Source organism: Canis lupus, chromosome 7 (genome assembly GCF_003254725.2).
Source record: "Canis lupus dingo isolate Sandy chromosome 7, ASM325472v2, whole genome shotgun sequence".
Taxonomy (NCBI): Eukaryota; Metazoa; Chordata; class Mammalia; order Carnivora; family Canidae; genus Canis; species Canis lupus.
In genome coordinates, this window is record NC_064249.1 from 64,867,058 (window position 1) to 64,888,924 (window position 21,867).

At 49.1% G+C, this 21,867-nt stretch overlaps 1 long non-coding RNA gene across 1 annotated transcript in view; it reads right to left on the reverse strand.

The window, feature by feature from the left end:
- LOC118355365 (uncharacterized) overlaps positions 1–9,473 on the reverse strand; it is a 50,662-nt gene extending 41,189 nt beyond the window's left edge. The window contains exon 1 of the long non-coding RNA XR_007412117.1: positions 9,406–9,473. This is a non-coding gene — a long non-coding RNA (uncharacterized LOC118355365). The remainder of the gene's footprint in view (positions 1–9,405) is intronic.
- Between the last annotated feature and the right edge of the window lie 12,394 nt (positions 9,474–21,867).

Below are 21,867 nucleotides of genomic sequence, written 5' to 3' on the forward strand. Positions count from 1 at the left end.
TTTAAACTGGATGAAAATATTATATATGAAAACATTCTGTAAACTGTAGAGCCCTGAACAAGCAAATAGAACTTACTATCATCAGATGTTTTGTTTTGTGATGGATAAAATCGAGTCCCCCAATTACCCCCACATGACCTTGGACATCAGTAATCTTCCTTCTTCATTATTTATTCTCCCTCCAAAAGCAAACCTTATTCAACTCATTAAATGTAATACTTACTTTCAACATCAGACCAACCATTTGTCCTCTGGCATGCCAACGTTTGTCCTTAAGCAAAACTAGAGACTTTGCCTGACCTCCAGTTCCTGACCTTCCCTACCCCCTTCCTAAGACAATCAAAGGAGACACCAGGTAATAAACATTGGTTTTATAAATCACCGGGTTAATGAGTAAAGTGCTTTAAAATAAAAGCCAATGTGCTATGCATCTTTGGCATTCTCGATATTTTACTATTTTCTTCCTGGTTTGTCATCTATCATGGAATTGAACCTAAGTTCAATCTTAGATTGAACTTAGGTTCAATTCCATGATAGTACACCCTGGCCTTATATCAAGGTGGCTGAGTGGTTGAGCATCAGGTCGTGATCCTGGGGTCCTGGGATCAAATCTCGCATCAGGCTCCCCACAGGGAGTGTCCCTGCCTCTGTGTGTCTCTCATGAATAAATAAATAAGATCTTAATCATCAAGCATAAGACCAGGCCCTTTCACACATACACATATCATAATAGTCCAAGTCCTAAACTTCCAGTATTTGCATGTGCTGCTTTACAAGCTTTTGCCTTTGTAACTAAATGTGCAGCAATAAACTCCAAACCACATTAATGATAACCCTGTTAAATATAAACTAGTATGCAATTATCCAAAATGCTAGTACAAACAAAAAGGGGGGAAAAAAACCCCAGGAAACTGATTAGTTATGTGTTCTTGGAAGCTTTTAAAAACCAAACAAAAACAAAAATACAGCATCACAAAGTTTGTAAAAGGGAAGAATGCCTGATACTTTTGTGACTCCTACACGTAATGCTAAATGGTCTGTTTGAGCTCCACTGTGTCTGTGATAAGGCTTGGTTTTTAAATTGCAAGTAGGCTGAAACTTGAGGGGGGTCCAGTGTTTGAGGTGGAAAGTAGGTGGGGGGGTGGCCTTTGGGGAAATTCACAAAATCGTATGAAGGAACAGATTCTTATTTAAAAAACAAAACAAAACAAAACAAAACAAAAAAAACCTCTGGTTTTCAACACTTTCTCTGCTGGTGACATTCTGCACAGCCCCCAGGGGGAGAATGGAACGAAACGATGTGTGGTGTGGTGGTGTGGCCTTGATACACGTGCTAGTAAACCAGCTTGGGGGTGGGGGAATCCCTGACTTGTAAAGTTGATGGATTCCCAGGGTGGAAATAATCCCAGCAGGACTGATTCAGGGTATTGACCAGCTCAGATCCCCCAGTTGGTTGTCCTACCACGGTATAGGAGCCAGCTATCACACACTGGGTCTATAGCAGAAACCCGCTTAGAAGCCAGAGAGAAACCAGAGTCGAAGTCCCAACTCTAGACTCCCAATTAGGCCTTGGGCAAGTTTCCTTTACCCTCTCCAAACCTCAGCCTCCATAGCTCTAAGACATAGCATCCCTATTCCACAGGATAGCTACATAAATGAAACAAAATGATGCCTGCGAAGTGCACAGGATTTTGAAAGGCACTGAGAACTCCATGCCTGTTCCCTCCCCTCCCCCAGGGCAGGGGTGGGGTGGGTGGGATGGGGGTACAGCTTACATCACCTGACTCACGCCCACAACATTCACGTGCTGAGGTTACTTATTGCAGAACTGAGAAAGGAGGCGGTGGGGGAGGCGGTTTTACCAAATAAAGGGTTGGGGGTGACCACTGCTATTAAAATAAAAAGACCTAAAAAAGCTGTGGGGGGGAGGGGTCACCAGGATTGCTGGGGAAAGGGGGAGGCTTTGAGGATAAAAGTGCCCTATAGAGGCACTTGACAGGATGAGCACTGGGTGTTATTCTGTATGTTGGCAAACTGAACACCAATAAAAAATAAATTTATTATTAAAAAAAAAAAGTGCCCCATAGAATTTTAAGAGGGTCTGTCAGTGTCTTGGGATCAAATTACCTTACCAACAATCAGGGAATGTGGGTTTTGTTTGGTTCTGTGGTTACTCTATAGAGGGAGCTCCTCCACCTTGCTGAGAGCCAGCTCCAGGTCATCACCAACAAGCACCCCCCCCCCGCCCCGCCCCCAGGCACCAACACCCAGAAAGGGGTTCAGCCAAGCAGGTACAGACCCACAGGGAAGACAGAAAGTCAATTCTGAGACAATGCCCTTGGTGCCAAACATGAGGGCTCTGCAGGGTAACGGGTCAGAAATGAAGAGGCCTCTGGGGGGGTTGGGGTGGAGAGTGGGGACTCTTCCCATGGAGAAGAGTCAGAGCCTGGGGTGTCCTGAGGAAAGCCAGCACAGCATGGACATGACAGGCAGCATGGGGGTGGGGTTGGTTCAGGGGGGTTGTGGTGGCTGCCAGAAGGTGGCCACACATGAAATACAAGGAATTTAAACCTGACAGGGTCAGACATGGGTTTCAGAAAGTTCCCTCTAGCAGCCTAGGGACGAGGAGTGGGTGAGTCCAAACAGAAGCCAGGAGCCTCCAGACGGCAAGGGCAGTGAGGGCGGCCAGGGAGGGGCCAAGGGACCAATGCACACCTCCGAGGTCCAGAGTGCTGGGCGAGGGCCAGGGGTCCGCACACTTCTTCTGTAAGGAGCCAGAGAATAAATGGTTTAGGCTTGTGGACCATGTGGTCTCCTGCCACAAGGACTCAGTGCTGCCTGGTAGCAACAGGGCAGCCAAAGACAATACAAAAATGAATGGGTGTGGCTGCTTCCCAGAAGATGTTATTTATAAACAGCCCCTGGGCCACAGTCAGGGGACCCCTGAGTTAGGGGAAAGAGATACAGAGGGAGAAGATACAGAGGGTCCAAACAAAGGAAACACACCGAGACGGAGGTAGTATTATTCCCATCTCGCAGGTGGGAGCCTGGTGGTCATGGTCACAAAGGACACATCAGGGCCCTGGGGCCACAAACAGTGCCGGAGTGCCAGGCTCACTCCTATTCCCTCCACGCTGTAAACAACGTAAGGCATCTGGTAAAGCAGCAGATACATCAAAACAGCAACAGAAGTGAGAGAAATCCAGATGTGGCTGAGAAGAGTTTGAGAGGCAGGGCAAGCTCTGGGCCGGACTGGGCTGCTGGGGTCTCAGGAATCTGTGTCCACCCGGGCCCATCCTCTGGGCCCTCACCCACAGAAGCCCCCCAAAAGGCCAGAAAGCCAAAAACCTAAGTGAGGAAGCCACAGGGCGCTAGCAGTGCCCTCTGCACACACACCTCCTGCCCAGTTTGGCTGAGCCCAGGTGAACAAGCGCTCATGAGTCTGCGTCAAGCCACAGTGAAGGCACAGACCCCGGGGCCAGGCCGCCTGCCTCTGAACCTGGCCCCCTGGCCTGCGTGTCCGGGCTCCAGGGACCCTCCGCCTCACAATGGAGGTGAGGCAGGAGTGCTGGCGGATGGTTATACACACCAACCTGCTTAATCCTCATCAAGCGCTTAGGAGAACACCTGGGACATGTTTGGTAAATAAAAATACTGTGTCAAGGCCCAGAGCCAGGTCCCAGGGGAGAGGGCGTTTAGTGAATAACAAGTTCAGCTCTCACCAAGTGCTCACTGGCCCACTTAGGTTATTTACGTCTCCCAACAGACAGGGACCACCTTTCAGGTCTCTATCTCCCATGATTAGCACACTGGCAGCTCATAAGTGAGAGCTGTTCAATGTTTGTTGAATAAATGACACAAGGCAGTAAGTATCCAACCTAGAATTTTCCTCTACTACATACCTGACAAGAGCACCTGCAAAGTCACCCTTTGCCCACTCTGTGACCATGGATTCCTGCCCCTTCATGTCGTTAGGCTGGAATCAAGGTCTACAAAGTGCTTTGCAAACCTGATGACCCCCCCTGAGCAAGAGAGGACATTAGTACAGATCTCTTTCTCAATGGGGTGGTGTCAGTTGCAGACTGACCAACTCATAAGGCAGTGGCTTCCAGCTTGGCTGGCCTCTTCAAGTGACCAGTCCAGTTATGACACCTTCACTTGCCAGAGGGAGTATAGCTGAAGGGAGTTTGTAAAGCTCTCCCTTACACTGGGGGGAATCCACTCATTCCCTCATTCGTCAGCACACGTCCCGCCAACTGGCGCCCACGTTGGACAAAGTGGATGCCACTTCTGCAGCCGATTCTAAGGTTAGGTTACCTACACATCCCGAGCTAAACACATACCTATACCCCGGCCTCAGCGGTGGCAGGCCCAGGGCTGAACCACTCAGAGCCCCAGGCCAGGAAGGGCGGCAGCTCATCTAACCCAGCCCTCTAAGTCCATGAGGAAACTGAGGCTAAAGGTGTAAAGTGACCCCATCCAGGGTTACTGGGCACAGCCAGGGCTGACCCAGAATCTAGAGCTGCCAAGGGCGGACTGGCATTCCTGATGCTCAACAGGTCACCTCACCTGGCCTCACCCACCATTCCTTCCCAGTGTGCTTTAGAGGCCACCTGCCCTGGGCCCCTCTCCCCACCTAACAGCTCTCCTTCCTATGGGAAAAAGTCCATGCAGGCGGAGCTCCCCAGGACAGCTGTAGGGACATGAGACAGAGCCATGCTGCCGCTGCCCAGCCCCCTTCCAAAGGGCAAAAGGTCACACTTGAACTAGCTGCCCTTTCTGGGTATTTGCCAGCGGTGAGCAGGCTTCCGATTTATTTCCCCTTCTGAGTTCACCCACAACATTACAGGCTTTGTGAGTGCACGAGGGAGGGCAGCGGGTGAACCTCGGGCCACTGACCTCAGACCCCGACAGGGCACAGCCTCCGCAGAGTCTTGGGTAAGCGTCCAGACCAGGGCCTGGCCTGCCTGGGACTGCAGCTCTGGCCTCTACAGTTCATGTTGCTGGAAAGATGGCTTAATAACCTGGGTTTGCTTATTGCCGGAGGAGACCAAAGTCCTGTACGGATTTCTAAAATCCAGACAGGTCAGGTGGCTTACAACAGGAACATGGAGTGGTGATGTGCCTCATGTCACAAAGCAGGGAGGTGACAAAGTTGAGGGGAAACGTCCATCCCCTGGTGAGCCCACATGTGTTTTTCTTTTCAGTGAAGACAAGGACTACAGTTACAGCACATGGACCTTCACCCCAATGGGGCAAAGGAGAGGGAGGGGCGGTTAGAAGATCCAAAGCAGCCTGAGCTCTGCCCCAACTGGTCTGAGTGACCTTGAGTATGTTACTTAATATTTCTGACACCTGGTTTCCTTGCTCTTACAACCAACCGGGACAATCACAGTACCCAGTAAAGCCTTCCTTTTCAAAATCTGTGCTCATTTGCATCCCACGAAGCTGTCAGAAATACAGAACTGAGGCTCTCCCAGACCTGCAGAATCAGAATCTTCCCTATTTTTTTTTTCAAGGTCCCAGATGATTCTAAAAATATTTACATTTGAGAAGCCTGGATATCAAGCATTTGGGACACGCCCACACGGAGTCAGCCCTCAGCAATTATGTAAGCCCAATTCACACATGAAAGGGCCCAAGACCAGGCCAAGGCTTTCTAGAGGAATCAGACCCAGAAAGGTTGATTAGTTGCCCAGGATCACGCAGTAACTTCAGAATTTGAACCCAAGACTTGGGAGTTCTTTTGTACCACGCACCCTCTTTCCCATGTAAGAGCTAACTCTCCACCCATAAGGCACGATGCTAACACAGGTGCTGGAAGAAGCAAAACCCTCATGTTTTTCTAAATTAATTCCCAGATCACTGTGCAGGGTCCTCTGTCAGGCCCGGTGGCACACCGCTGGCTCACCTAGGCTCGACTCTGTGCTTCTGGGAGGCTGTCTGCCATTCAGAAGATCAAGGAGGTGGAGCAACCCAGGACTGCTGCCAGAGATGAAATTTCTAAAGTGAAAGGAAGCCTTAAAACACACCTTATAAATTTACACTCCCTTTCACCTATTAACACCTTCCCCATGCAGCTGGCACCACCCAGAGAACACAACGGGATGTCAAGCTAGAAGGCATCTTTTTGGCTTCCCACCTCTGACACCTAGCCAGAGAGCAAACCCCAGCATGTTGGCTTCCCAGGGTTGGAGCCCTGTCCACCAGGCTGGAAGATGCCCAGGCCCGCAGGACACAGTTCCCCAGACGGTCCAACGGAGACAGGAGCAAAAGGTAGGGGCCCAAACCAAGATTAAATATGTGGGGGGTGGGGAGGGATGGCTAAAGAATAGAGAATCACACGAGAATGACTGACCTGCTGTATTCCAAACATTTACAGTCAACAGCTCCAAAACTGTTCTAGGGCCTTCCACATGGAAGGTATCACCATCCAGACTTGGATGTCAAAGATTCGGGTTCCTCTCTCGGCCAACACTGGGTCTGTGGCACAATCTACACATAGGGTGGCTGTGCAGAGTCAATGACATGTATGTCAAATTTCCAGCCCTAAGCACAGAAATAGTCCCCAGGCCTAGGCACAGAAATTTTCCTCTGTCATATTTTAAAGTCTGCAAGTACAAGCAATGATTGGTTTTTACAAGTGTCCAGGCAGAAAGAACACAAAGTGTTTCACGATTTTAGACTGAGAAATTCTGATTTTTATATAATCATAACACACCCAATAGAGGACATCTCAAGTTCATTCTAAAAGGCAGATTTCAGGTTAACTATGGCAATGCTTTCCAAACTTTCATTTGTATATGAATCATCTGGGGATCTTGTGAAAATGCAGATTTGCACTCAAGTAATCTGGAGTGGGGCCTGAGAAGTTTGCATTTCTAAGAACTCTGGTGAAGCTCAAGTTCCAGAGCCCACGCTTTTGAGCAGCAAGGTTCTATGGAATTCCTTAAATAGTAAGAGACACATCCAAGGAAGGTTTAATTTGATTTAAAAAGGACATCCCAAGAGAACACCCATGAAGTAGTATATGGAACCACCCTGGCTAGCAGGGTTTCTTGAAGGAGGACCACCAGGAAAAGCCAATGGCTTTCTTGTAAATTGGCCCTGGGCCCTATTCAAGGAGTTTGTACCCTATATCACACAGCCTAGGCAGGTGGAAGTAGGCTGTAGTGATCATAAAAGCAGCACGCTTCTGACAAAAGTCTCAAAAGCAGCATGGTGTAGGAAACAAAGCATCCTAGAAGATTAAGTTCATGACCACTCCAACAGCTGTGGCCAAGCAAGGCTCTTCAAGGCCTTTCTTAAATCCCTGTTTTACCCATTTACCACCTCTCGGTACATTAAATTTCATGCTGTTTCTGTTGACAGCTGTAATAAAAAAAAAAAAAAAAAAAAAGAAGCCTCTTATCAAGTTGCCAGATACGGATAATTCCTAAGTAGTAGGACGAATGTGACTGTCAGGAAGCACCTTATACTGACTGACTCATCGTAATGTGTGTGCTGGGAGGGTGAGGAGATCACTACAACATCCAAGGAGTTCATATTTATGAGACTGGAGATTGAATTCTGGCTATTATTTTGATCAGAAATACTAACACTGGGGCGCCTGGCTGGCTCAGCTGGTGGACCATGCAACTCTCCACTTCAGGGTTCTAAATTCCAGCCCCATGTTGGGTGTAGAGATTACTTAAAAATATAATCTTGAAAAAAAAAAAAGCAACACAAAATCTTCCATATCCCCAGAAATGAGATTCTTGGAGACAAAGTGTGAGGTAATCTGATCTCCAGCTGCTTCTAGTGCAGGAACACATCTGTCTAACCATGAGACACAGGCCAGCCTTGCATACTGGCTTAGAATAACATGTATGTTTAGTACAATTCTTGTCATGACCCCCTGGCCTGGCTGGGCTTCCGCTCAAACTACAGAGTCATTATGAACCAGTGTGTGGTATCAAGCGGTAACAGCAAACTGCCCAGAAGCTGCTGAGTGTGCACCAATCACCCAGAAGGGATTCCCCTCTTGTGCACTTGCCCACTAGCGGGGAGATGCGTGCTCTGACAAGAAATGCCAGGGCCAGACTGTCACCTGTGGCCAGCATCGCTAATTCATCCATGCAATCACCACGCTGCCTCTCCATTCCACGCGCCTCCCTGCAACCATGAGCAATCACACCGTGAGGCTACACACCAGGCAGGGTCAAGATTTCACCGTGTGGAAGAAGGAAACTCAAGAGCAAATTTCTGGATGAGCCTGTCTTGTTTTTCCCCATTTGTCCGTTGGGGGAGGAAGTTAAGTTTTCCAATAGGCCACCTTCTTACTTAGGCCAGAAAAAGCCTGAGCTTTTGGGGAGAGCAGTACAGGAGAGAGGCTGTAACAGAAAATGTTCTCCTCCCTCCAAGCCTGCAAAATGTTTCCATTTTAGAAGGGGAAATTAAGGCCCCCAGAGGTTAAAATAACTGAGCCAAGGTGGAGCCCAGGCTAGAAGTGACTTCACAGGAGGCCTTATTAACTAACGAGAGGATACTCCCTCCCAGGAAACAGGCCTGCATTTCTCCACTGCTCCCCACTCGCTTCTTTTCCCAACTCGGTCCCGCTCCTTACACAGACCTAATTCCCAACTGTCCTCTGAACATGTGTTGACAAACTCCAGCTATTTCCTTCACAATAAGCAAATGTTCATAGTTTTGCTGAGATGCCTAAAACCTGCAGATGACTTAAACTGGCAAATACGAGCTTTAAACGAGCTCTAGCAAATTCATCTTGGATTGGGGGAAAAAAAAAAAAAAAAAAAAACACCTTCAAGCCCAATTATTCCCAGTCCCCAAACTCGGAAGGCCCGCCCGGTGCTAGGAAATGTAAGGCTTTTCTAGTTCTCAGGAAAGCAAGAGGAAAAGTCCCACGTTTTCCTGGGACACGGGACAACTCTGAGCGCAGGCAGGAACTCCCCTCTGGAGGGGTTCACCGCGTGTCTTCCAGGAGTTCGGGCTCCTACGCGCCGCGCCGCGCCGCCACCAGCCGGACCCTCCGCCGGGCTCTGCGCCCCGCCAAGTCTTGCCTGGCGCGGGGAGGGCGCGCCTCCGGATCCCGACCGGGTTTCTGGAAGTTCGGGATCTCTCTCTTGCAAATGGGAGGTCCGGGTGCGGCTTTGGAACCGACTCCCGCACCTTCCAGCCCGAGCGTGACGCCGCCGCCCCGCGAGGGGGACTCGCGCACACACCTGCGACCGCACACGCCCTGCGGACTCGGCCTCTTTCGCGCGCCCTCCCGGTTCGGGGTCCCGGCCCGAAGCCCCCGGATCCCGCAGGGCGCGGGGAAGGCGGGGGCGGCCCGTGTCCCGCCGCCGAGGGCCCGCCGGAGGGCCGCGGGGGGGGGCGGGGTGCGCGTCGCGTCCTGCAACTCACCGGGACCTCTGCAGCTGCTCCAAGGCGCTGGCGCTGGCCCCCTGGGCCGGCTGCTCCAGGGCGCAGTAGTTCTGCGAAGTCGGCCTGGCGAAGGCGATGGGCAGGATTCCCTGAGTGAACGAGTTGAGGCGACCCCGGCTGCCGCTGCCGCTGCCGGGGGTCCCGGAGCCCAGGAAGGCGGCCGCCGGCACCTGCACGCTGCAAAAGGCATCGTCCTCCTCCAACTCCTCCTGCCCGGCGTTCCCGGGCGCGTCGGGCAGCTGCGGCGGGGCGCAGGAGGCGGGAGGCGCCGGCCGGGGCGGCTGGGGCTGCTCCCCCGACGCCCGGCCCGCGCCCAGGGGGCTCAGGAAGCCCCGGGGCGCCCCGGGCGCGAGCCCCGCAGCGTGGCCGCCGGGGGCCAGGGCGGGCAGCGGCGCGGACTGCGGGGGGCAGGGGCCCCATCCCGCCGCCGCCGCCGCCGCCGTGCCCGCCGCCGTGCCCGCCGCCGTGAGCGCGTTGCAGCCGCCCCGCTCGGCGGCGGCGAGCAGGCTGAGCCGAGTCCTCGCGCCGCAGGCGCTGCCGGCGCCGGGCTTGGCCGCGCCGCTGTCCTCGCCGCCGCCCCACTCCTCGTCCTGCAGCGGCGGCCGGCCGTCCAGCGAGATGTTGGTGAGGAAGGAGAGGGCAGCCTGGCGGCGCCGCGGGTCCATGCGCGGCTTCCTGGGGGGCTCGGGCGGCGGCGGGGCCGGCGCGGCAGCCGCGGGCTGGGGCTGGGGCTGGCTGGGCTGGGGCTGGGGCTGCGGCGGCGGCGGCTGCAATCCGCTGGTGCCCGCGGCGTCGGTGCCCGCGCTGCTGCTGCTGCCCCTGCTGCTGGCGCTGCTGCGGAGGCGGGGCCGTGGTGGCGGCAGTCGCCGCCATTGTGTCCGTCTGCGGCGATATTTCCGCGATGCCCGGAGAAGCGAGCGGCGCCCGAGTGCTAAGCGGCGAGCGCGAGCGCCGGTGACCCGGGCTGGGCAGGGCGCGGGGCGCGGGCGGCGTGCGCGGCGGCCCGGCCCCCCCGCGGGCGGGCCATGCTGGGCCCTCGGTGCTGCGGCGGGGGACGCGGCCGCCCCGGGCCACGCGCGCGGCTGGGTCCCGGCTCCCGGCTCCCGGCCCCCGGCTCCCGGCCGCCGGCTCCCGGCTGAGTCGCGCGCTAGCTCGCCGCCGGCCGGCCACCCGGTGCGAGCCCTCCCCGCCTCCGCGGCCGCCTCGCGGGCTCTGGCGGCGCGGCCCGGGAGCCCGTATTTATAGGTGCGCGCGCCCTGCGCTCGCGCTCCGAAGCGCTCCTTGCAATAACACGGTATCACGTGTGGGGAATGGAACCTGGGAGGAAAACAAAGCCGCAGGCGGCGGCCGCGGAGGCAGGCGGCGGGAGGAGGAGGAAGGGAAAGCCGAACGCGTGGCGGGGCCGGGGTCCGGCGGCGGCGCGGGGGAGCGCGTGGCTCCAGGGGCGCGCGGGGGCCGGCGGAGGGAGGCGAGCACGTTCTGCCGCCGCGCCCGCCCTGGGAATTGGGGGCGCTGGTGGTGCGAGCGGAGCCCGGGGTCGGGGCTTGAGCATGCGGTCCGGGAGAGCTGTGGGTGCGCAGGGTGGGTGCTTGGAGGGACGCTGGGATTTGGCCCACGAGCTTGTTAACTGGACCCCGCGCTGCCCCTGGGCGCTGAGAAGTAGGTCCTTATTAATAGTTAGGCGCGGGGATCCACAGCCCTTTACGTGGACAGCCCCACCTCCAAGCGGTCGCTGAACTATTACGGTTGTGTCTCGTTCATTCCCAGGCCGAGGGGCCGAGGGTACAGCCCCGGGGATCAATGCGCGCACACACACACACACACACACACACACACACACACCTCGGTGCATAAGAGCCCAGGCGCATCTGAACATCTCCCGTATGGGCGGGCTGATTTACACATCCCCACTCGATGGTGCGGTCACTTTTCATCTCTTAGCAAAGGCCAACATCAATTTTTACTGTGAAGACCGAGATAAGCTATGATGGCCTCACACCCTTTTCCCCCTGTCACCCTGCATATTTAGTGGATTTTGATCTCTTTTTATCCCATATAAACTGGGGAAGATATGGACCGCTACTTTCTGTCATTTTTTAAAATAAACATCCCTTTGTCACCTACCATATCTTAAGATGTGTACCTGCCCAAGGATTCGGTGATGTTCCAGAGCAGCAGACTGGGAGGAGGCAGAGAATGCTGGACCTCGGCCCCAACCCCCAACAAATGCCTGTGTTGGCAGAGGAGTATGTTGGGGCGGGATGGGGGTGGGGGGGCACAGGGAGCGATCTGAAAACGAGTACCTGTTTCCCTATGTGTTTGAGATGACTTACCAAATGCACTTTATTAAGCTGTGCGACATCTAAGACACCTCTCTACACTTTTCAGAGGGAGAAGCAATGTGTTTAAGATCAAGGGATTAATTTAATTAAAGGTTTAAATTTAGCCCTGGAACTAATGGGTAACACTACATTGAAATTCCACTCCACTTCAAGTTCAGGAAAGTAAATTGAGTAATGTAGAGCAAATACACCCTGTCCAGAGATGTGCAGCCAACCTGGAGTATATGAGATATGGGTGAGTTTCAGGTTACATTTGCTTAGGACAAACATAGCGTGTGGCTCTTTATTTTTAGGCATTTTTAGGCATTTCATGCCATTTTTAGGCCTTTTTGAAAAAGTGGAGAATGGGAATCTATTTATAGCAGCCTTATATAGCAGCTAAGTCAAAACTCGGTGACCAGCTCTGTGAAATTTCATTAGGAGTTTAGTTGTTTTGTTTAACTACCTTGAAACTTCCAAGTGGCTTTCTTACAATTAATTTGTGTGACCACTGGCCTGGCTGTGCTGGCAGGCAGTATTAAATGAAAGACACCAACTCTGTTCATGTTAAATACCCGTTTTTTATTACAAAAATGATAAATGTTAATTGTACAACATTTTGAGAATAAGGTAGGTAAAGAGGAGTTTTAATAAAAAAGCATCACTAACAATCTTTTTTTTTTTAAAAGATTTCATTTATTTGATTCATGAGAGACCGAGAAAGAGGAGAGAGAGAGGGGGGCAGAGGGAGAAGCAGGCTCCATGCAGGTAGCCCATTGTGGGACTCGATCCTGGGACTCCAGGATCAGGCCCTGGGCTGAAGGCGGCGCTAAGCCGCTGAGCCACCCAGGCTGCCCATCACTAACAATCTCATCTGCTGTGGAGATAACTTCAACTTTTTACTTCTCCTGTATTTTTAAACAAGTCAAAGCATCCTGTTCGCGTCTTGTGATTTTTGCTTGTTATGTTGTGATCATCTTTTCACTTAGAATTTTCTTTTATAGAATCATTTTAATGACTGCATGATGTTCAGTTCGATGGAGAGATTATAATTATTAAACCTGTACCCTATAATAAATATTTAGGTTGTTTCCATTTTTGCTGTTATAAAGAAAGTGGTGATGACTTCCTTTTTCTAAATCTTGCTGCCATCCACTAATATTTTCTTAGGTTAAATAGATGCTGGGGCAAATGGAGCATCATGTTTTCAAGGCTTCCCATCCAAAGGTGGTTCCAATTTGCTTCTTCACACTCCTGCCAGCAATGTCATTTTTTTCTTCCATCTTCATTTCTTTCTCCATCTCATATAACTCTTTGCCTATTTTAAGTGTCAAACATGCAAACTAATCTCAAATATTTATTAAAGCATCAAATAAGAATCAATATCTTATTTAACCTCCACACTGTTCCTGTGATCGATTCTCTTATATAGGGATCATGAGAGATACGGTTTATTGTTTACCTACTGTGTGCCAGCCACAGAATATTTCCACGTCCAACCCTTTGCACCCTGCAAGGAGGGGCGGTGGTGTGTTATTCTCAATGTTTTACGGATGAGGCTCAGTAAAATTAAATAATTTGCCCAATGACATCTAGCTCATAGCTGAGCCAGTACACAAACCTGTCATATCCAAAGACCCATACGTGGTCCTGCGCCCTCTGCTGGTGAGGATGTTTTATGGGGAGGTCCATCTCCAGATTTAATCTTATATTTGAACTTCAAAGTCAACTGTCATGGAAGCAGTACAAACTTTGGAGGAAGAGGATCTGAGTTTCAAGAGCAACTTCTCCAAGCCAGTTCCCTTTGCAGGTTATCCCGAGGTACAAATGAGACCGATTCAGACGTATTTGTAAACCTTAAAGTACTTTTAAAAATGTAAATTGTTGGGGCACTTGGATGATTCAGTCGGTAAAGCATCTGCCTTCGGTTCAGGTCATGATCTCAGGGTCCTGGGATGGACCCCAGAGTCCCGCTCCCTGCTTAGTGGGGAGTGTGCATCTCCCTCTCCCTCTGCCCCTCATCCCTGCTTATACATGTGCTTGAGCTCTCTCTCTCTCCACCCCCCCTTAAATAAATAAATAAAATCTTTTCTAAAAAAGTCAGTTATTATTTCTACCAGCACAATCTGCCTACTCCCGGGTTTATTCCAAATTCACTTATTTTTCAACTACTTAATCACTAATTAAATATTATTGAGGAACAGTGAAACATAGCACCACCGCTCTAGGAAAAAAAAAAAAAGTGCAGTCCTTTGCCCTTGTGCCCCCTAGAGCAAAAATAGTGGAAAACAAAGCCAAAGCTCAGGGCACATTTAAATAAAAATGGGAGGCAGACTCTGATTAAGTGCTCAAATGAGCAATCCCACTAGTACTGTGAAGGTTATCAAAATATGAGGCAGGACCCTTTTATTTGAAGTGAGGTCCTGCGGGGGAGGCCTGAGGTAAGAGCCATAATTTTTTTTTTTAAGATTTTATTTATTCATGGGAGACACAGAGAGAGAGACAGACACAGGCAGAGGGAGAAGCAGGCTCCATGCAGGGAGACCCATGTGGGACTAGATCCTGGGTCCCCAGGATCACGCCCCGGTCTGAAGGCGGCGCTAAACCGCTGGGCCACCGGGGCTGCCCAAGAGCCAGAATTTCAACTGACCTGGATGCTAAGGAGCAAAGGGAAAGGACACCTCAGAGAGAGGAAGTTCTGCATGCAAATTCCTCCCTGGATTTCAAGCAAAGAGGACTGGAACTTGAAATGTAATTCTTGATCTGCCAAGGTTTTTTGTGTTTTGGATCCCCCCACCCCCACCCTGTTTCATATTGCCCCTTTTCAGTACCCATTCTGAAAACTTTTTCTGCATGCATCAACGGTTTTGATTGACATGGATGGGAGTCAATTAGAAAAAGAACCTACAAATAATCACTGACCCTTTAAAAAAAATAATTCTGCAGAACAAGAGGTCTGAAGATTAGCTTAGAGATGACTGTGGATGGCGCTCAGAACAAAAGCCATCTGACACTGTGGAAACAAGGGGCTCTGCTGCCAGCTCAGGTTCTTTCAGACTTGTGATCTTTGGGGGCCCCAGCTTGGGAAGATTATAAACCTTTTGCATGGATTGCTCCATCTGTAAAGGTAGGTTTCATAATATTTTACCTTGCAGAGTTGTGGGGGTTCGTGATCATATAAATTATGTAACTAGCAGAGGATCTTAAGTAGGCAGCTATTATTAGAAAAACGCAAAATAAAAAAAGGTACACACAACAAAGACCAGAGTATCTTAGGTTCCACGTTTTTGTTGTTTTCACTAGTCCTGCCAGAGAGGCAAGACCACGAGAAACTTCAGATGCCACCTTCAGTTTGGATCAGATTCTATTACTGCATGTTCCGTAAAAGCCCAGGCTGCTGCGCACGGCGAGAACTCACACCAGGCTAGTAGGTCTAAAATACAGGCAGAGTGCCTGTGGGAAACTGCTGCTTCCCTTCGTCAAATGAAAGTTCCGTTGCCAAGAGTAAAAGTGGAGAATGCCCAAGACATGGCCCTCAACACCCCGGCTCTTCTCCCTGCAATTACCTTTCCCATGGGGATTTTTGATGGTTTCTCTCGCTTCTCTTGGTCAGGGAGACAGGCAGTGAGTTACGAGGGGTGTCACTGTTTTCCCTTTACAATTTGGCACAGATACTTTAATTTCCTTCCTTAATTTCTCCAGGACATCTGAGACCAAATGCAACATCTAAATTCGACTTGACTAGAAGCTCAGATATTTAAAGAAGAATTGAAGTCAGTGAGTACATAGAGTCACATATAGCAGATCATAAAAGGTGACTTACTCATGGTCCTCATCTCAGTATTTACTAAATGCCAATCCCATGCTAGGTTCTGTGTTAGGCTCTGTGAATACCAAGGAGAACGGAGTGTGATCCTGTCCTGGAGCCCTCAAACTAATGGCAAAGAAAGCTACGTCCATATTGTCACCGAAAATGCATCAGTATTTGAAAGAAAGAGTGTAGGCATGGGGTTCAGCTAAACCCCAGCATACCTCCTAAAACAGAGGTTATTTCAGCCTTTGCCCCTACCACCAGCCACTTAAGACACCCTCCTCTTCCTACACAGGAGATGCCCAGGGAAGATGCATTCCTGCGACTTCCTGCCATAGTGCGATCCTCCAAGTCTCCTTGTCGTGCATGAAGTCCTGCCCTTCCCTCCGTGGTTGGTACCTGCAGACCCTGCCACTGTCCACACCTAGGCCCACATAGGAGCATTTTGCCTCCAGACCCCTCACACTATGCGGAGGACAGAGGGAGAATGGTATTTTACTACAGTCCCTGCCTCGGATGATGTAGGGCCTCCAGGCTTTTATAACTTATATGAGAAGCTGAGAAACATAGGTGATGGGGCACGTCCTTAGACTGTATGAATAGTCACATAAGCCTGTGTTACTAATTTATTAAGGGCAATAGTTCAAGCCAAGGATGGATTTAGATATCTCATGAATCTGGAGAGATGTGTTTCAGTAAAACCCTTCCTCATATCCACAATGTTTTTAGGGTAGATATCCAAAGACAATAGTGCAAATGTCTTTACTCTTCAAATTCCTCTGATCCATCAGGAATCCATCAGGAATCCATCAGAAATGAAGCTTAAGGAGAAGAGAGAGCCATCTAGTGTGAAGTGGCCGATCCCACAAACATAACAGGAGGAGGCCACAGCCAAAGGACACAGGCTTGAATTTGTAGATCCCAACTCTCTCTCTAACCCCATGACCCCTGGGCCTCAGTTTCTCCATCTCAAGGCAAAAGCAAGTCCTACCTACCTTACATGTGCGGGTTAGAGCCCAGGGCATGTGTAAAACATTTCCCAAGTGTCTAGCACATAGTGGGTGATTGTGAGTGGTGGCTGTGTGTGTCTTTCTACAAGGAACCCCAGAGAGGCATGCTATTGAGCAAGTGGGCAGAGGACATGATAGAAATCTGGCATCAGACTGTGTTAGGTAAATACATTTCAGATGCTTCCATGAGATGTCCTCAGGCTTCCAGCAGGGCATTGTTCATGCCCATAATGCCACCCCTCATCCAACTGAGGAGTTCTTATGGTATTAGTATTTTAAAGAAAAAAAAATCAATGTATTATCTTTGTTGTAGTACCTTTATACCTAAATCATAGCAAACTCTTCATTTCATTTTCTTTGAAATTAAACCATTTTGAAAAAAATTATACTGGTATGCATGCACAGCTAGCTCATGAACAAAGAAGAAAGCACTTCTCCTGTAATCACAGCTGCTAAACATGCAACAGACATACGGCCTGCGAGCACAGGCCTCGGATGAAGGCTCCTCTAAACTCTGAATAAACAGGCAGGCCTACAGGGCTCTCTGTCCCCCCCAAACCCCCATAACAGCATTATTTTATAGTGTTTGCATTTCCTTAGGTCATTGTCACATCAGACTGGGTTGGATGTGCCCAGATTCTGGGAGAAACAGCACCACTTTGCCTGCCACTGGGAAGTTCAGCTGGGCCGATTGGTGATCCATGGTAACCTTGACTGGTAAGTGCCCAAATGACATGAAGAGAGGACTCACAGAAGGTGAAATGCTAATGCCTGGCAATCCCTCGAAAGAAGGACTATTAATGGTGCACCTGGGTGGCTCAGTCCATTTAGCATCTAACTCTTGGTTTTGGCTCAGGTCAGGATCTCAGGGTCCTGGGATGAAGACCCAAGTCGGTTGTTGTCTGGGCTCTGCACTCAGCAGGGTGTCTGCTGGAGATTATCTCCTTCTCCTTCTTTCTCCTCTGGTCCTCCCCTCTGCGTGTACTCTCTCTTTCTCTCAAATAAATTAATAAAATATTTCAAAAAGAAAAAGAAAGAAGGAAAGAGCACGGAAGCAAGGAAGGAAGAAAGACAGATGATTAAGAGTAATAGACACTCATACTGCCGGTGGTGTCGATTCGAACAACCTTTCTGGAAAGTCCGGTAGCAATATGTATGAAGAGCTTTAAAAAGTTCATGATAGGGATCCCTGGGTGGCGCAGCGGTTTGGCGCTTGCCTTTGGCCCAGGGCGCGATCCTGGAGACCCCGGATCGAATCCCACGTCGGGCTCCCTGCATGGAGCCTGCTTCTCCCTCTGCCTGTGTCTCTGCCTCTCTCTCTCTCTCTCTCTCTGTGTGTGACTATCATGAATAAATAAATAAAAAAAAATCTATTAAAAAAAAAAAAAAGTTCATGATAGGGGATCCCTGGGTGGCTCAGTGGTTTAGCGCCTGCCTTTGGCCCAGGGCGTAATCCTGGAGTCCCAGGATCGAGTCCCGGGTCGGGCTCCCTGCGTGGAGCCTGCTTCTCCCTCTGCCTGTGTCTCTGCCTCTCTCTCTCCTATGTCTATCACGAATAAATAAATAAAATCTTAAAAAAAAAAAAAGTTCATGATAGAGAGAGAGCATGAGCTTTGGGGTCATACTGGCTAGGTTAAATTTTGCCCCCACTATTATGCTTTGAGTATATAGAGCATGTAACTGATTTGTACTTCAGTGTTGTCATATGTGAAATGGGAATAATATCTACTTTTTAGCATTGTTATGAGGATTCAGTGCACTAACAGTACAGTAAATGCTTGGTACGTGGTAAGCACTCCAGAAATGTGTTGTTGCTTTTTGTTTTTTTTTGTTTTTTTTTCTTTTAGGTAGGCTCCACACCCAATGTGGGGCTTGATCTCAGGACCCTGAGATGAAGAATTGCATGCTCTTCCACTAAGCCAGCCAGGCTCCCAGTAATGTAGTTAATGTAATAATCCTCAGAAGCTATTGAGAAACAAGGTCAAAGATTTATGCACAAAAATATTCATTGCAGCATTATTTTACATAAAGGAAACTTGAAAAAAGTAGCCCTAAATGTGAACATTGGAAACACTAAGTAAATTATGGTTTACTCAAACAATGGGATACTGTGCCTCTATTTTTGAAAAGATTATCTTTACTGAGCTTTCTTAATGACATGAACAATGTTTTTTTTTTTTAAATAATGCTAACCAAATAAAGCAGAATAGAAACTAGAGAGATCACAGTATCTCAACTTTGTAAACAATGAATGGAATTATTGTTTTTTTTTTTTTTTTTAATTTTTATTTTATTTATGATAGTCACAGAGAGAGAGAGAGAGGCAGAGACACAGGCAGAGGGAGAAGCAGGCTCCATGCACCGGGAGCCCGATGTGGGATTCGATCCTGGGTCTCCAGGATCACGCCCTAGGCCAAAGGCAGGCGCCAAACTGCTGCGCCACCTAGGGATCCCGAATTATTGTTTTAAATACTAATATGTATCTAAAGGCTACATTGTGACCAGAGTTAAATCACTGGCCAGCAGGATTATGGTGATTTTTATTTGCTTGTTTTGTTTAAGTATAAATAAGCGTGTGGTCATTGTAGGAACTGTGCCTCTCAATTAACAATTTTTAAAAATATTTTTAAATGCATGGAAATAAATTCTGGAATAAAATGTGCCCAAAGAAATGGTGGAATTATTGGGGACTTTTTTCTGTTTCTTTATGGATATTAAGTGGCATCTAGCTTTCTCTGCTGCTGTTGAGTAGGATGCAGATGAAGGAAATGCCTTTTGGTAAGGGGGCTGAGAATGAATGAAGGATAAGAAAGGAAAGGACTTTTTGGATGTGCCTGGGAATGAGTACACTGGCCAGAACGGTTACATTGAAAGAATTGTAGCAGTGAATAGTGGGATATAAAATTGAAAAACAGAATATAGGGGCCACATCATGAAACCCTTGAATCTAAAATAAGGAATTTGAGGGGCGCCTGGCTGGTTCAGTGAGCAGAGCATGTGACTCTTGATTTCAGAGTTGTGAGTCTCAGCCCCAAGTTGGGTATAGAGATTACTTAAAAATAAAATCTTCTTTCTTTAAGACTTTATTTATTTATTCATGAAAGACACACACAGAGAGAAGCAGAGACACAGGCAGAGGGAGAAGTAGGCTCTGTGCAAGGAGCCCAATGTGGGACTCAATCCCGGATCCCGGGATCACGCCCTGAGCTGAAGGCAGATGTTCAATCACTGAGCCACCCAGGTGTTCTAAAAATAAAATCTTAAAAATAAATAAATAAGATAAAATAAGGAATTTGGGCCTATAGGTAGTAGAGAGCCATAGATGATTTTCTTAAAAATTTATTTATTTATTTGACAGAGACAGAGCACAAGCAGGGGAAGCAATAGGAAGAAGGAGAGGGAGAAGCAAGCACCTCCCACCCCCACAACCCCCACCCTGGCAGAGAGCCTGTTGCTGGGCTCCATCCCAGGACCAGGATCAAGACCTGACCCAAGGGATCCCTGGGTGGCGCAGCGGTTTGGCGCCTGCCTTTGGCCCAGGGCGCGATCCTGGAGACCCGGGATCGAATCCCACGTCGGGCTCTGGTGCACGGAGCCTGCTTCTCCCTCTGCCTGTGTCTCTGAGCCTCTCTCTCTCTCTCTGTGACTATCATGAATAAATAAATAAAATATTAAAAAAAAAAAAAAAGACCTGACCCAAAAACAGATGCTTAACTGACTGAGCCACCCAGACGCCCCCATAGATGATTTTTAAACAAGAAGTAACGTGTCAAGAGCCAAATGGACAGAGCATTAATTTGGCAAATGTGCATTTGGGGTTGAACAGAGAGTCTAAAGGAGTGAAGAGGGATATTTATTCATTCTTCCATTTATATGTTTATTAAGCTGCTCTATGCCATGCTTTCTGCTAGGCACTCAAAGTGAGGCAAAGTCCCAGGCCTTAAAGAGTTAACAACCTGCTGAGAAAATTGGGGAGATAGAGCAAAAGGAACAAGAGTGGGTTCCCTTTTACGTGCAAGTCCTGAAATAGTCATTTCTACATGCTAGTTTATTGAATTCTCAGCACAGCCCTGCTGTTTATCCTGCCTGATGGATAAAGACACAGGCTCAGAAAAGTTAAGCATGGTGACGTGCCTCTGGTCACACAGCTGATCCCTGCATAGTTCCTTCTCTAATATCTCAGGGTGGAGGTCTGCGTCAGCAGGGAACAGCCAAATCCTAGAGGTCAAGGAAGCCCCACAGAGAAGGTGATATTTGAACTTGGACTCTAGTGTACATGTGAGAAGGAACATTTTGGGTCATGCAAAGGCACGGGGGCAATAATGTAGGACTATTACAACAGGCAGTAAGACTTGGGATTGGCAGAGACAATGGAAAAGTAGGGTCAAGTGCAAGAGACATTAAGGAGAAACTGGCTTCCAGATTTCCAACAGCAGGGGGATGGGGTGCAGCTGTAATTCCTGAAAGAACCAAGAGTACTCTAGGGAGAAGAGAACACGTGAGAGGGGAAAATGCAGGCTAAATTTTGGCATGAGTCCTTGTCCTACACCATCACACAGTGGCCTCATGGAAAGGCTAAGGTCTTATTTTTCTTTCTATTTTTTTAAAAAGATTATTTATTTATTTGAGAGAGAGAGAGTACAAGCGGTGGGGAGGGGCAGAGAGGGAGGGAGAAGCAGACTCCCCACTAAGCAGGAAGCCCAACAGGAGACTCAATCCCAGGACCCTGGGACCATGACCTGAGCCAAAGGCAGATGCTTAACTGACTGAGCTACCCAGGTGCCCTAAGATCTTATTTTTCTAAATCACAAGGTTTTTTTTTTTTTTGTCTTTATCCCACTGAAAGGGAAGTAGGCATTGAGTTGGTATGGGCACAGTCATGTGGTTACAGATGGGCTCACAGGGTGCATGGCTGGCAACACTCACCACTGGAGCCCCTAGGCCAGCCAAGATCACGCACTCTATTTGCCCTTTGAGGCATAATTCAAAGCTGAAATAGCTTTCTGGCTCCTATTTGTGATACACCCAAGTGAACACTTGGGAAACAAACCTTTCCAGGATCAGGCCTAGTTCAGCCATTTCCTAGGATCCCTTTGATTGCAGATGACAGAAACCCTATCAACACAGCTTAAGGAGAATTTGTTCTAAAGATATAGGAAAGTCTCAAGGAAATAGGGTAGGAGCTAAAGCCCAGCCAGACACACAGAGAAGCTTGGACATGAATGCCTGGGGACTTACCCTCTCCTGCTCGGTAACCTCCAGTGCCTGATTCCCGCTCATTTCCCTCTACAGATTAGGT